This window comes from Gopherus evgoodei, chromosome 6 (assembly GCF_007399415.2).
Source record: "Gopherus evgoodei ecotype Sinaloan lineage chromosome 6, rGopEvg1_v1.p, whole genome shotgun sequence".
Lineage (NCBI taxonomy): Eukaryota > Metazoa > Chordata > Testudines > Testudinidae > Gopherus > Gopherus evgoodei.
In genome coordinates this window covers 95,812,515-95,823,614 of record NC_044327.1, presented here as the reverse complement: position 1 = coordinate 95,823,614, position 11,100 = coordinate 95,812,515, and positions in this window count along the sequence as shown.

Below are 11,100 nucleotides of genomic sequence, written 5' to 3'. Positions count from 1 at the left end.
ATATTTCCAGTGTGCTGAAGATCAAGGAGTTCCTGATCTGCAGCTCCTAGCGTGAGCTGCTTATCATTTTAGCAGATTCTTATACCGCTTATGGTGAAGAGCTAGGGAATATGGGGGATTGGAGCAGTGAGGAGGAATGTGACGGCTTGTGGAACAATTCGGGGGGGGAGATTGGGAGAGTGCAAGGAAGGGAGGGGATTAGAGGGTGGAATAGATGAGGGAGTTGGGCTGCAGAAAGGGGAGGGGAGATTAGGGAAGAGGATCAGTGGGGATGGGTTGTAGGGGAGAGGTCGAGGGGTTCAGGCCATGAGGAGAGGATTAGGAGAGTAGTGGGACTCTGGATGTAGGGACATGGAGAGTGACAGAGGCAGAAGGAGGTGATTAGTTCAGGGGCTCCTGTCAACTCCACATTCTCTCCTCTCATGTATGATGGAAACTAAAGGGGGCCTGCCCCTCTGAGCCTCTCTCCCTGCCCTTCAATGTGAATTGGCACCCGAAGAAGCCCTGCCCCTCTGGGGTGCGGGTGTGAGCCCCTCTCCCTAATCACCTGTCTGAACATAGCTGGAGTGCATGAGGAGAATTCCAGTGGCTATTGCCAGCTCTAGGGGACAGAGTTAAGGTTGTGTTAGCATGTACTTTAACTCTGTAATTCTTGGTTCTCATATGTTTAAGTTTAGCTGAACTGAACATTCTGGAAGGGCACAAAATACCAACAGGCAACCTTAACTCTGCTCTTAAGGGTTTTTTTAAGGTGGGGATGGGGACTGGTGAATACAGTATATATTGTAAAATCCACTACTTAGAAAGGTTCACATCCTTACTATTACATCAATATTTAAGCACTCATAAAGCCAACATTAATTTAGCTAATTAACATGTATACTAGAGGCATTATTTTGCTGTCACTACTTTAGTGTTTTGTTCTACTTGTGTCATGTCAGCAAAGGAGTCGCAAGGTTCTCTTTCTTCTGAAAAAAATGTCCCAGGTATCCACGATCATGTTAAAGTATCTCAGTGGTATCTACGATCATGTTAAAGTATCCACGATCATGTTAAAGTATCTCAGCGGGATTTCTCTCTCTAGCTAGGTATTGATTCTGTGCTCACCACTTTAGTATGTCAGCACAGATGTTTTCATTACATAGCCACAAAATAGAGAATAGATTTTAAGGGGGTAAAAAAATATTGTAGGGAGCATTACTGGATGTTTGCCCATCTCACAGAAGTTTGCATTGTGGGATGAGGGGAGTGAGAGAAACTGCATAGATATGAGAATGGAATTCTGTAATGCATATGAGTACTGAATTTACAAAAGTCACCTGGTGGTGGTTACATGTCTTGCAGTGTAACAAATCTTGGGGAAACCACAACCTGCAAAAAATCCATCTCTTTTCTGTCCATTTAGATCGAAGTACAGCTGTGGGGGATGGGGAAAATGTTGGTCAAACTGAAAGGATAATTTATTCAGTGGTTAGGAAAAAGATGCATGAAATTCATGATTATGGGGCCCTGTACTCCTGGGACTAGTGAGGTGATGTCTGCCTTGGCAAAGCATTAAAGGAAAACTGTATCAATTCAGAACCTCATAGCCTTTTCTTCAGATAAAGGTACAAGCAAACAGACCCAAGATTACTAATCTTGATACAGGTAAACATTAGCCCTCTGTGCAATTTAACAGTTAATATTTGTATAGTAAAGTATGAGCTAGTGGTTAATGCACAGGACTGGGAGTCAGGAGATCAGGATTCTATTTCTGGCTTTGTCATAGACTTCCTGTGTAACCCTGGGCAAGTCACTTAATCTCTCTGTCTCTCTAATTCTCTATCTGAAAAACGAAGATAATAACCTACCTCACATACATTTTGAGAGACTTAATTCATTAAGGTTTTAGAAAGTGCTTTGACATTCTCAGATAAAAGTTACTCTGAATCTATCATTAACAATTATAATTGCCAATTGTCATTATTGTAATTTCACTGATATCCTTCCAGTGCCTGTGGTAAGGAAGCTCATGAGAAGGCTGAACGGACTTTAAGAAATCATTATATGCAAACTTGATTGGATTCTGCTGAATCTGATTGGAATATATATATATATATATATATATATATATATATATACATACATATATACATACATATATAATCACTTCCTTCTCAATCATAGAGAAATCTGCAAATTGAAGGAATTCGTATTGCTTATTAAAGTTGTTGCTTTTAAAACTTGTCCCTAATCACTAATGAATTAAATCTTAGAACTATTATGTGTTGCCATGGTACCTGATTTTCAATATTTCTTTTTATGGATATCTCATACTCTTTAATCATAGAATCAAATTAATTTTCTTTCCATAGTATCCTTTAGAACCCCTGTATCCCTATAAATCAAAAACTGCAATACAGAGATATCAAGTTATTACCATATTATGGAGTTATTGCTATGATTGTATAGCTATATATAGACAGATTGCTACAAGAGGTTGCATTAAGTTTACTTAAGATATTATGGTTTTACATCTATTTGATAATCTTGAAAATATGAATCCTTTAGAGGAGGTCTAAATGAGGTCACCTGTGTCATTTTACCAAAGGACTTATACTGTTATCTTTGCTAGCTGTTACTGTTGTTGGGTACATTTAGACCAGAATAAAAGATGTTGGGGGGTCGGGTGGGGAGGGGAGGCTTAGAATGTGTTAGCTAACACTTTCACCAACAGTTTTTAAAACCCTAGTGTACATAGGGCACGTTGTATTTTAGCGTGTATTAGCTAGCTAAGGGGTCCCATTGGGGGAAATCAGAAGGTTAATCTTGACCAGCTAATACATAGACTCATAGACTCTAGGACTGGAAGGGACCTCGAGAGGTCATCGAGTCCAGTCCCCGTTAAAATACAACCTGTGCTGTCTACACTAGGGTTTAAAAAATGTATTAACTAAACACGTCTCTTTAAAACACCTTTTATCCTATTCTAGACAAACCTATACAGAAGACCAGGTTTGAAAATAATCGATAGGCCTGTACTGATGAGAATATTGAAGAAAGTCCCTTTTATATGACTGTTTGCTGCAGGTGTTTCACATTAATTGTGCAAAACTCAACTGGTAACCTTTAACTGTCAAGAAAATCTGTGACTGATGGAGCTTGTCGGCTAGACGTATCTGATAGGACAATATCAATTTGAAAGATTAATTTTAAACATAGCCATGTGATGTTCAGTGCCAAAATATTTCTGTGCGAAATATTTGACACAAGTGTCAGTCCAAACAGCACTGATTAAATTGTCTTTCCAAAATTCACATTGGCTCCATCATGCTTTCCAGCCTCCTGTGCAAAACCACAGTGAACCTTCAGTATAATTAGGAAAGTGATGTAGCTTGGATTTCAGTCTCTGATCATAAAGAACCTGGATGGTTGGGTAGCAAGTTATGGATGTCAGGATTTTGAATCTTAGCCGATAGACTAGATGCAGTTAAGAAGGCAATTCTTATTTATAAATAGAAATTGGCCAGACTTGTGATAGTATTGTGAGAGTTGACAAGATGACTAACTTATTAACAATAAGCCTGTGATGCTTTGAGGGCCTATCCAGACCAGTAAGGGGTTCTGTCACCACCTTCCCTGTCAACCTGAGTGCTCCTGTGCTGTGCAGCTTTGGCTCCGAGCCCAGACACTGGCAGCCTGCTTATAGCTCAATGGCCTCACTCTGGTTTGCACCAACCTGGTTACTCATTGAGGGTGACCCCAACAGCCCTCCAGTCCCGAGCAGCCCCCAAACCATCTCCCCTGCAGTGTCCAGTCCCTCTCACTGGACCCTGGCAGAAGTCATCAAATTTTCTGCGAGAGAGCACACATCAGCCTGTTAATTTTGGCTTCAGATTTTACCCTTCAGTTTGAAGCACAGCGCTGAAAAGGTTTTGTAGTAAAACAAGATTAAGTTTATTAACAAAGAACAGATTTAAGTGATAATAAGTAAGAATAGGAGACAGAGGAAAGGTTACAAATAAAACAAACACAACTTGCTTTCTAGTGACTAAAACGTTATTCTAGCAATTTTCAACCTTTGCCAAAGCAATTTCCTTACTTGCATCCAGTTTTCAGCATCCCTATTCTGCCAGATTAGGGGACCCACCTTTCATAGGCTTGAAGAGTGCTGTATCCTATCATCCCCTCAGTGATGAATACCCCAAAGTCAGTCAGCAATCCCTTATGTCCCCAAAGTTCATCTTTGTTTTCAAAGTCAGGAAGACAGCCTCTTGTTTTTCCTTTCCTGATTGATTTCCCATCCTCCGCTGATTTGATGTAAATGTAGATTCCATTGTTTGGATTCCACAATGCTTAATTTACACTGGTGACAAGTAGATGGCTACCTTCCCTCCTGCCTGGGAGAGAACCTGTTTTCTCCCTTTGTTTAGTCATGAACTTTAAAGCATAATATCAGTGAGTATCCATAATTCCTCATGTGTGTAATACCCATACATTTCACAATATCATTGATCATCCATGTGTCACCATCTTAAATAACACACATTTTTACAGTAAAGTAATATTGTGTAATCTCAGTTGATTCACTTGCATATTCTTTAGGGTTCAGACCCTCTGTTCTCCTGCTGGATGTCTGGAGCCTGACTGTCAACAACAATATTAAGTCCATCGTCTTGTCCCAAGACCAGAATGCTTCTAGGGCTGATAGTTCAGTGTTGCTCAGTCCACCTCAGACCGAGGAGCAGCCCACCTTTTTATAGCTTCCAGCTAGAGGGCCCTTCTCTTAAGACTGATCTTCCTGGCAGGTATTGCAGTACAGGGCTAACTTCAACCTGTGTCTGAAAGAAATCATGGATCCCTTCCTGTCTTCAACGAGTGATGGTGTTGGGTTTTTTCCACCACTCCCATCACGTACATTTTTTGCATGACAGTAGTATCCTGGTGCAGCACTTCGGTGTGGAGACTGCTGCTAGCCACTCTCACATATATATTATTCCACTTTGCGTTGAGAGATATGATTCTCAGGCATCGGAATGGGACTCATAGGCAATTGAATAAATCCTTTGGTATTTGAGAGAGAGGTGTGTCCCCAAAAACTAAAAACAGTGAAATATATACATATTTTTTCACAACATTCATTAAATTTAATTTTAAGAACACATATCCCCCATGACATGTTTACTCACCTGAAGATAAAATAGTTTATAACGACGGAGTAACTATAAACAAATCACTATGAAAGAAACAAGTGAATATGGAAAGAATACTTTCATCTTGCTTTTTACATTTTTTTTCTTTATTTTGGTCTTTTTTGTCCTTTTAATTGGCTTTTTGAGTCATCTAATATAACTGACATCCTCAGGCACAAGTGATACAATTTTTCACTTTCTTAACGTTAATTTTATTAACTTCAGTTCTCCTTTTTTTTCTTCTCAGATTAATGTTCTGAAACAAAATTAAAAATATGATGGAAAGGCAATCGTGAGACTGGCAGAAAGGAAGAGACAACAACAGAGACACAGGCCTTGCCTATATACAAAAGTTTCATTAGTTTAACTAAATCAATTAAAATTGATAGAATTAAACTGGTGCAAACACAATATAGGTACACTTAAACCTGGTCAACCCATGTGTATATTTGTTTAACTTACATAGGTAATTTACTGACTCAAGCTAAACTGAGTTAAATTAGTTTAAGTGAACCTACATTAGGATTTTAACATGGTTTAAGTAAATTAATTTTAAACTGTTGCAACTTTTGTGTACAGACAAGGCTACACACACTCCAGCCACAGACACAAGCTTAATGTGGGCGAATGCTAAAGATTGCAGTGTCAAAATTACGCTTATTTTAACATGCACAATGGAGCAAATCCTGCCCTTGCCTTTGTCAGTGTTGTCATAACATTTTTCCCAGATCTGGACCTTAGTGTCCAAAATATGGGTGTTAGCATGAAAACCTCCAAGCTTAGTTACCAGCTTGGACCTGGTAAAGCTGCCACCAGCCAGGGATTTACAGTGCCTAGCTCACTGTGGTCTCCCCAAAACCTTCCCTGGGGGACCCCCAGACTCAGATTCCTTAAGTCTCACAACAAAGGGGAATAAACCATTTCCCTTTCCCCTCCAGGTGTTCCCTCCCTGGGTTCCTGGAGAGATATACAGCAGCAAGCACAGTGAATCTAAACAGAGGGATTCCACCCTCCCTGTTTCCAGTCCTGGAAAACAGAAGTACCGAGAGCTAAGCTCTCTTCCCCCCTCACCCAGAGGGTATGCAAAGTCAGGCTTAGTAAATCTAACACAAAGAGATTTTCTCCCTGACTTCTTCCTCCCACCAATTCCCTGGTGAGCTGCAGACTTAATTCCCTGGAGTCCCCACTAAAGAAAACTCCAACAGGTCTTAAAAAGAAAGCTTTATATAAAAAAGAAAGAAAAGGACATAAAAATGGTCTCTCTGTATTAAGGTGACAAATACAGGGTCATTTGCTTAAAAGAAAAAAATGAATAAACAGCCTTATCAAAAAAAGAATACAATTTAAACATTCCAGCAACTACACACATGTAAATACAAAAAAAAACAATATAAACCTTATTGTCTTACTATCTTGTACTTGCAACTTGGAAACAGAAGATTAGAAAGCCAGGAGATAGAAAAATCACTCTCATAGCCGAGAGGGTCAGACACAAGACAAAGAACAAAGAACTCACACACAAACTTCCCTCCACCCAGATTTGAAAAAGTCTTGTTTCCTGATTGGTCCTCTGGTCAGGTGTTTCAGGTTACTGGTGTTACCCCTTTACCGGTAAAAGAACATTAACCCTTAGCTATCTGTTTATGACAAGTGTGGAAAGTCTTCTGGTGGTGGAACTGATGATGTTCTGCTCTGCATGCGTGGGTAAAGGCAGTAGAGGCTGTGCATGCATTCATGCCCACACAAACCTTTAGCTTCAGGATCTCTTCCCTTAGTCTACTTGCCCCAAATTCCACTTTAACATTATATGCATTCCCTAGTGGCTTCCCTCTTGGGACCCTGCTGCATGCCCATTGAAGAGGAGTGCCCAATGACAGGACTAGCAGTAGGGTATGGAAGAGGTAGCACAGCAAAGGAGGTTCTTGCATTGACTGCATCCACCCCATGAGTGTGCAAGTGGCAGCTACAGTCAGCCACAAGACACTGATTGCTAGCTGCACAGTGACAGGATAAGCCTGTGTCTCTTGCTGTGCAGCCAAACCTTCTAGTTGTCCAGGGCCTGCTCAAAGTCATATAGTATGTGCTTCTAGGCCCCCAGTGCCCAGCTGTAATCGAGAGAATGTAAACCTAAAGCAACAGATTATGTGCAACTAGCTTGCAACGTGCAATGCAGTGGGACAATCTGACAACTGCTGCACCACTTGCAGTTGTCAATGCCTCCGCTTGAGCTCTGGCTAAACCATGGAGTGGGAAATCTTGAGACCCAGAACCTAATACAGATCTCTGTGCCAACTCTGGAGGTGGAGACAGAGTTCTGATATCCCTGGCCCCTTCCTTTCTTTTCTCTGTGTGAAAGAGAGAGAGAGAAATAATAATGGAGATATACCTATCTCCTAGAACTGGAAGGGACCTCGAAGGGTCATCGAGTCCAGCCCTCTGCCTTCACTAGCAGGACCAAGTACTGATTTTGCCCCAGATCCCTAAGTGTCCCCCTCAAGGATTGAACTCACAACCCTGGGTTTAGCAGGCCAATGCTCAAACCACTGAGAGAGAGAGAAGAATTGTGGAGTCTATTTTAACTCCAGAGAAGGTGTATAAATAATCTGAAAGGAAAATGTCCAGCATGTAAGGCTAACAGACTCTGGGTATGTCTACACCTACAATTTTGCAGCGCTGGTTGTTACAGCTGTATTAGTACAGCTGTATAGGGCCAACGCTGCAGAGTGGCCACACTTACAGCAACCAGCACTGCAAGTGGTGTTAGATGTGGCCACACTGCAGCGCTGTTGGGTGGCTTCAAGGGGGGTTCGGGGAAGGAGACCAGCTTCGCCGCGGTTTGCTCTCGCGTTCCCCGAACCCCCCTGCAAACCGCAGGGAAGGAGACCTGCTTGCACGGAGGTTCGGGGAACGCGAGAGCAAACCGGGGAAGGAGACCAGCTTCGCCGTGGTTTGCTCTCGCGTTCCCCGAACCCCCCTGCAAACCGCAGGGAAGGAGACCTGCTTGCTCGGGGATTCGGGGAACGCGAGAGCAAACCGCAGGGAAGGAGACCTGCTTGCACGGGGGTTCGGGGAACGCGAGAGCAAACCGGGGAAGGAGACCAGCTTCGCTGCGGTTTGCTCTTGAATTCCCCGAACCCCCCTGCAAACCGCAGGGAAGGAGACCTGCTTGCTCGCGGATTCGGGGAACGCGAGAGCAAACCGGAGAAGGAGACCTGCTTGATTACCAGAGGCTTCCTCAGGTATGCTGGGATACCTGCTTATTCCACGGAGGTCAAGAAAAGAGCTGGTAAGTGTCTACACTTGATTACCAGCGCTGGATCACCAGCGCTGGATCCTCTACACCCGAGACAAAACGGGAGTACGGCCAGCGCTGCAAACAGGGAGTTGCAGCGCTGGTGATGCCCTGCAGATGTGTACACCTCCTAAGTTGCAGCGCTGTAACCCCCTCACCAGCGCTGCAACTTTGTGATGTAGACAAGCCCTCTTTAAAACATCGTTAAGAAAACTCAGCTGACTCCAAAAGAGAGAAATGCACTGGCCAAGTAAAAAATAAAAAGACAGAGCATTGATTTGAGTGATAGAACAAAAAAGCAAATCCCTTAAAATATATCAGGTGGAACAGGCTGGTAGATGTACATGGAAAAAATATCCTGTAAAAACTACTTGTAAAAAGCAGAAACATGAATGGATGACATGACAATCCAGTACTTCATCATTTCCTAGACATTAGACGGTAGAGAAAGACATGCAATGATTTTTACTTTACACTCCCACTTAGTCAAGGAAACACTTGAGGTTAATATTCATCATTGTTTCCAATACCAAGCTAAAGACCTTCACAGTTGCCCTCTTCAGTACTTTTCCTCATGTGGAGAGCTCAGCCATGTGGCAGCAGGCCCTGAGCTCTCTTCTGTTAGCTTTTGTTTTTCATTACTGCTAGTGCAGCAGGGCCCAAACTCCAAAACATCAGCCTGGGAAAAGGGGAGACATTTTGCCATTTCAAAGTAAAAATGATACCCCATGAATTTATGGAGCTCAGTACCTGCCAGGAGATTGTGGCCATGAGTGCATTGCCCAGCCCCAGACCTTCTCATGCACACCTCTAATTTAGCTGAGCTGTATTCAGCACAATACCATTTTCTAGCCCCTCAGTACTCATTCAGTCAGCATTGGACCAGTCTCCCAGTAAAGCTCATTGCTGCCTGATCTCTGCTGTAAACTACCCAGGCTGTCAAGGGCCCCCGGGGCTGCCTGGCAGCTGGGAATCAGTCACATACACAGTCCACCTTCTTTTCAGTAGGGAGACTCCTTGCAGTGAGGGCTATGGGGAGGGGGGTAGTGTAGTAGTCAGGCAGCTGAAAATGACCTGATGATCCCTTTCACAAGTGATACCCTTCACAGGCTGGATCCTTCCTCTTCAGGGCAGTTTCACACCAGGATGCTGGAACAAACGCATCCGAATTGACTGTCAAATCTAGTCCTTTGCCATTAATTATTGCCTTAATGTAAGTAAGGGAGTACAGCCCCCAATGTTTCTGACATGTATAATGCACATTTTTAGGTAGTGCACAGATTACATTAGTGTTAGTGCTAAATTCTGCCCTCATATACACGTCTTACTCCATTGAAGTCTGAGAGAATTTGACATTCAGTGATGCACCGGAGAGGTCTCCTATTCACACAGCAGAGCTAGCTCAGCTATAGAGGAGAGACCAGACCTCAGTTCTGCCTTGTGCATCATCATGGGGGCTGTATGAACAGAAAGGCCCCAGTTTGACTTTCAGATCCCAGATGAGTTTGAAATGTTGGTAGTTACAAGGCAAAAATGCTTTTTTCGAAAGCTGGGCAGATCTTATATGGAAGTCATTGAGAGCATACTTGTGACAATATTTTATAACCACTTATCTGAGTAAAAGCTGACTTTACAGACTTCATGAATATAATAGTGCACGGAACACTGTAGCAACAAAACTAACTATGGCCATTTCCAACTGCTTCGGGCTTTTTGTATAGAAATGTAAATGTAAGAACAGCAGAGCAGAGGAGGAGAATGTACGTCTCTAACCATTTACTTGAATTAGACTCTTAATAGATGGTAATGAAAGTGTGCAAACTGGCTAATGCATAACATTGCTGTAGCCCAGACAGGAGAGGTTTAGTTAAGCTACAACCTGCTCACCTTGGGACATCAACTACATTAGTTTACTCAGAAAGATAACAGAGAAATTCTGTAGCATAGGGTTCAAACTAGTCTTCACAAATGTGGAGCCCTTTTGTTTCCCAAACAATCACTTCTCTAGCTTTTCTCCTAAACACTACAAGGGGAGCTGGAGTTAATGCCACTTTCTCTGAAGCCTGGGTAGCACCAGTACACCAGTAACATGTTGCATTTTATATTAATTAAGGGATCTGTGATTAAACTTGTAATAAGAAAACAATGTTTAGAAAGCAATTAAGATGAATATTGATTTTTTGCACCATATTTCTCCAGGATCATAAATGTGTAACTGATTGTACAAGCAATTATTGTCCATTAGGAAAATGTAATTTTGATTAACTGAATTCTGAATATTAATGGTATAATTAGAATAATTACACTTATAATTATTCTGATATTAAAAGAGATAGGGAAAAAAACTACGTAAGTCAGAGCCCAGAAAAGAGCTGGGGAAACCATGAAATTAGAAGGCCAAGAGGCAATGAGATAGGGTACAGATGACCCAGTCTTTTTGCAACCAAGAATCATACCTATGGCTTGCAAAGCCAAGTAAAATATGTGCACCAGATGCAAGCAGCTCAAAGCTCTGGGTGCCCAAGTGGAGTGACACAAGGCTATGATTGCAGAAAGATAAGCTACACAGCTGTACAGTGAGAGAATCTGTTGGTATCTTAGAGGAACTCTTGGACAGAACTAGATGCCATAGTTCCT